Source organism: Oreochromis niloticus, linkage group LG20, assembly GCF_001858045.2.
Source record: "Oreochromis niloticus isolate F11D_XX linkage group LG20, O_niloticus_UMD_NMBU, whole genome shotgun sequence".
Taxonomy (NCBI): Eukaryota; Metazoa; Chordata; class Actinopteri; order Cichliformes; family Cichlidae; genus Oreochromis; species Oreochromis niloticus.
Window position 1 is genome coordinate 4179407 of NC_031984.2, and position 6000 is coordinate 4185406.

Below are 6000 nucleotides of genomic sequence, written 5' to 3' on the forward strand. Positions count from 1 at the left end.
ACCTACGTGCCTATATAACCTGCAATAAAGAAGAGTACTGGGTGACTCTCTTTCGAGACGTTCACCCATGTACATGTGATTGATTATATTGTCTCACTGTGTCTCTGTTTTACTTTGGCAGCCTTCTATTTGGGAATTTTCCCCCGACATATATGTATTATATTAGTATCATATATATCAGGTGCTGCTGGTTCCAGTCATTGTGCAAATGTGCTGTTTGTAAGGTTGTAAAGCTGCAGTCAGCTGAGACTGTAGAAGTCACCTGATCAGTGAGCAAACGTTTCTGAAAACGTCCAGATGAACAGAATCAACCTTTTGGGATCAGCCAGCAATGCAGCATCATTGTTGTTCAGGTTCAGAGGTTTGCAGGAATGAACTGATGACCAGAAACAGCTGCAGAGTCCAATAAAATACCAGCTGGAGTTCAGCTCCATTTGAAGAAGTCAAAGAAAAGTAAGGATGGCAAAGGGCGATGTTTTCTTCCAAAGAACTGAAAACATGGTCGACGCCTCATTAGAAGAATAATCTGCACATTTGTGAGGAACTCTAACCAAGAAAGCAACACAAGAAAGCAACGTCACACAGATCCAACAGACAGTTTCCATGACTGGAAGTGTTCAGTGTAAAAATGCTACATTGCATTATTGCATCCTCTCACCACAGGAGGTGCTGTTGGCACCACTGATTGCTGATCAGCTGTTCTCTGATGATCTGATTGATCCTGTGAATAACGGGACTCACTGAACTCTGTGACACAGTGAAGATCACAGAGTTTAACATCTGACTAACGTCACACAGACAGAAGGATGAACCAGTGAGGCACAGAACACAGTTACTGGAGATACTGGATCAGCTCCATGTGAACCTCTGATGGAGAAGCTGCTGACCCAGAGAAACATCAGGACATGACAGGCAGCTGCACTGATCTAACAACATGTAGCAGAGCTGATCTATGTTAGAGGATCTATGACAGCAGCTGAAAGTCCAACACTGGATACCAGCTGAGCCTGTGCTGAGTGTTACAGGAAAAGAAACACTGACACTGGTAGACACAGTGATGCTGACTGGGGCACAGAGCTGAATGATGCAGCATCAGGACACTGTTTCAGTCTGACTGACAGAGAAACCTGTAGCTGTATCTACATGTGAGGCAGAGGCCACACAAGCAGGTTTCTATGTTTCACAGTGACTGAGATCTTCAGTGGGGGTGGACATGCTCCTGTACAGACCTCTGAGGAGAACCAAGGTGCAGTCAAAGAGTCCAGTCTGTCCTCACAGATGTCAACATGTGGTTTCATCAGGTCTGCTGTCAGCTAGCAGGCTCACATCAGAATCACTGTTCCTGAGAAACACAGTCTGTGTGACATCATCAGTCAGCTGATCGTCCCAGATCTGAATGGTTTCTGTCTCTACTGAGGAAGTCAGAGAATCTCACTGAGGTGTGGATCAGGTCTGAGTGACCTGTGGAGGGACAGCTTTAAACAGTCCACAGGTCTCACGTCCTGCTCAGTCTGGTAGCAGATACCTCGTATTGTTCCAGATGTGCTGACATCACCAGCAGCAGCAGCAGCACAGCTGTGTGATACGATGAATCTCAGTTATTGATCCAACACACAGTAAATACAAAGATCAGGATTTATGAGAGTAATCATTATGAGTCTGAACACATGATCACTGAATGTTAGTCTCCACAATAATAAGCTAACACAAGCAAACACAGCTTTCAGCTCTTATTTTGAAACTTCTTTAGAGAGCTGTGATGTGAGCGTGCCTGGCTCTGAGGCACTTGGGTCAGCCTCTGTTGTTTAGAAGTGTTACAGACTGTGAATGACACAGACCTGTCAGTTTCATGTTTGTCTGTAACACAGCTCAGGGCTCCATGCTGAACGCATCCATCCAGTGTTATTGATCCAGGACTAATACCAGCATTGGATCAATACTACACATTTGACCAGCTTTATCCATTAATGATCAATCAACTTATTTACTGCATCTGAGTCCAGCTTCATTTAAATGATCCAACCATGAAAATGACATCAGTCCTACAGAAGCACTTAATGCTAACAGGAAGTTATTTATTAAGGTGGAATAACACAGAGACACACAACCACTCACAGTTAACCTGACCCCACTAACTGCATGTGTTTGGACTGTGGGAGGAAGCCGGAGTACCGGAGAGGACGCACACAAACACGGGAGAACATGAAGCTCAGCACTGAAGCAAAGATGGTGGATTTGACCTCAGGACCAGGCACGTAATTTCCAGGGGGGTTACGGGGGTCATGACCCCCCAATAATCAGATCCAGCCAATATAATTTCATCATTCCAGTTTATAAAATGATGAATTATCTTGATTTTCTTTAATCGTTTCAATTATTATCAGCAAAATAGTTTCATGTTTAATCATCTAGTAATGTAACCCCGCCTCCTCCGCCGCATACTTGGTATTACCCAACCAGCTTTCTCTACAAACCTTCACTGTTTGCTGTATGTTTGTTAGCGCAGTCGCTGGTGCCAGAGACTGCCAGTGACTTCAGTCTGAGTGTTTGAAGTTTCCATGTCTGTGTGATGTGTGGTGTGAAGGCTGCTGGTTAAACTGGGACTCACTGTTTAAAGCACTGAGTGCTCATAGAGAGATGCTCCATGAGTCCCAGTACAGACTACAAACATGGTGGAAACTTAGCTTTGATATCCACACACTCTGCACGTCTGTGAGTAACTGTGATGAAGATGTGCAGAGATCTGTGTCCAAACAGGAGAAAGACTGTAAAGACTCTGTGCTTCTAACAGCCTCTGTTAACATATGTGAGGCTGTTTGTTGTTGTTGCCATGGAGCTTTTCACTGTTTGGGTCAGCAGGTCATGTGATCAGGTTTGTTCTGCTTGACGATGGTTCAGTGTCAGGGTTTGTTTGCATTCATCAATAAATATCTAAATAAATCAAAGACTCCATGTTTGTTCTTTCATCATGTGACCTCTGCTCATCCATCTCTGTGTGTATCAGGATACATTTAGTTCATAATACACAGAAAAATCAGAGTTATTACCTGTAATAAATGTGAAAGTAAAGATTCCTGCAGTGATAACCAGGCAGGACTGAAACACATCACAGCTGTCACCACGGTAACAGCACCGTCCATCCACAGGTGAGGGGAGGAGCAAAAAGAGGGACTTTCACCATTTTATACTAAAAACACTCGACTAATGTTTCTAATATGAAACAAATAAGCCCACATTAATGTGAGCATTTATTAAATAATAATAATAATGATTTCCTCCTGATCTCATTTCCATAGCAGAGAAAACTGTGGTGTATATTGAGGTGGAGGGTGTGGTCTATGGCTCAGGTGTAGAGTGAGGGTGGGGTGCACCACAGCAGCATGCTGGGACTGCTGAGGGTGGAGGAGGGAGTGATGATGACATCAGAGCTGCAGCAAAGCAGTCAGCAGCACAGAGACCAGTGAACACACAGTCTGTTCATCTTTGCATAGATACAATATATAGCACAATATTGAATGACAGAGACGCTGTGTGAGCTTCCACAGATACACTGACGTCAGTATCCAGAGTCCTCCTGCTGCTCCCCCCTCAGAGCCCCGTGATCAGCACCAACACATTCAGTTAGATGACAGAGTCCAGCTGCAGCTAGAATCAGCTCTGTGAACAACAGCACAGCGTCAGTGTTTCACACTCAGTGAAAGGAGGAAACAGCAGAAGAACACCATGTGTGCTACGTTTCCCAGGACACACTACAAACTGCACAAATACAGAGCAGCACGTGGAAGGACCTGGAGCTGCATTTAAAGAGAAAAGACAGCGTGATGTCCTGTATGGACAGGTGGAAGGAACCAAGTCCTCAGCTGAAACACTCGTGTTTGTCCACAGACAGGAAACACAGCAGGAAACAAAGAAGTGCAGCTCATGGATAACACACTTCCTGTCAGTCAGAATGAGGCTGGAGCCAAACACAGAAAGGTGTTTTTGTCCAGATGAGCCCAGAGAAGAAACACGAGTGTTCACAGACATCAGAAGCTCAGAGAGGTGAAACATGAGGTTGGAGTCCTCGTCATCATTCAGAAGAGCTGCTGTGAAACCCTGAGTACTCATGACAGACTCTGATGGCACAAACACATCATGATTCAAACATGAAGACAAACATGGAGCTCCTGATCCTCCTGCATGAGAACAAGCTGACATGAGCGCTGTGTCTGAGAGTGTCTCCCTGTCACAGTGACAAGAACACAGCTGCTGCTCACAGTCATTAAACTGACCTGAGGTCAGCTGCTAGGACGTCTCTGTGCTCCTTACATATGAACCATGTGACCTCACATCAGTGCTGTGGATGACTGTAGTCATAGAAGAGTAGAGCTGTAGCAGGTGGTGTGAGGAGGAGGAGGAGGTGGTGTATTCTAGTTAACGCAGTACTGAAACACTCCAGCAGAGGGCGCTGTTAAGTCCTTATTGTAACACAGTTACTGTGTGCAGTTATACTTCATACATAATCTGCACTTATTTCCATCAGACATGCTGTCAGTAAATGATTGGTTTCTATTGATTCTACTTCCTGTTGACTAGTTTGATGACAGTGAAACAATCACAGCTGATTGTGTGATGATGTCACTGTTACATTCAGTGTGTGTGACATCATGTTAGTGCAGCTGATAACAGCCTGGTTATGATGCTGTTAGAAACACATGAACGTGTCCATAGATCAGTGTGTGTTTAACATGAGAGCTTCAGCCCTGCTGATGTGTTCAATAAAGACATGCAGGAAAACTGATGAGACTCTGAAATAACTCTTTATATTTATAATGTAACTCTGCATCAAAAGAACAACAAAGGATCCCAGACAGGTTTATGTCAACAAAGACGATTCTGATGTTTCTGTGTTTCTAACAGTTTGACATTATTAGTAAACAGACTGCAGTGAACAGGATTTATAAAGAGCTTATATATAAAGATATGACAGCTGTTTGTTGATCACTCTGTGTTTGGACCTGATCAGTCCAGCTGTTTACTTGAAATATGTTCATTTACCTGTGACGTTATATTTATGTTCTTGTCTCTGTTGAAAAACACATTTTAATGTCCCTCAGATTTTTCTCCCAGATGAATAAATATAAAAATGACACAAACTGACTGCAGCTACTTTTTGTCCTTTCTGTCAGAAACCTTCATGTGACTCATGAGAGACACGTTTCAGCTGTTTGTGACAGATCAGAGGCCAACAAGTCATTTATAACACTTTCCATCATTGTTTAGCACAAACACATGTTGACACAGCAGCGGGGCCGCAGTGAGAGTCAGAGCCAGGAGATAAAAACTCCTGTTTGACCACAGCCTCAGTTTGTTCCTGCAAACACTTCCTGTTGTTGACTGGGTGGAGTCAGGAAGCCAGCGAGGCCCTGCAGGACTGAGACTGCAGACTGGGACGTGCTCTGTGATGGAGATCAACAGCATCACTGACTGTTTCTGTGAGCACACCATCATCCCAGCAGGGCTGTTTCCCAACAACAAGCCTGGACCATCAGAGACCTGAAGCTGCTGCTGAATGAAAGAAGAGGATCTTCAGGTCTGGAACAAGGACGAGCTGAGAGTGTTAATAACGTTACTAATGTTCAGCTACACTTTACTAGGTCACATCTGTGACACACGTCACTGAAATAAAGAAGGAAATATTGGCTCTGTTTTATCTGCTGGGCCCAAAAGTGACTCCCCGTATTTAAACTGCTATGAATAACTTGTTGGTCTATAATATGTGAAACATGTGTCAAATGTCTCCATCATGAAAGATATCAGGTCATCTTGAGCCACAAAAACATTCCTATCATGAGGTAGAAGCTGGAATCAGTTTGTTGCAGAGGGACGTTTATATATCCCATATTTATCCAGTTAAAGTCACATTGAAATTCAAAAATGTCTTTTCAAGAGTCGTCTGTCCAAGAGGAGCAGAAACAAATATAACAACAGTTATTGAAGCTGTTTTAAAGGCCACAAAGG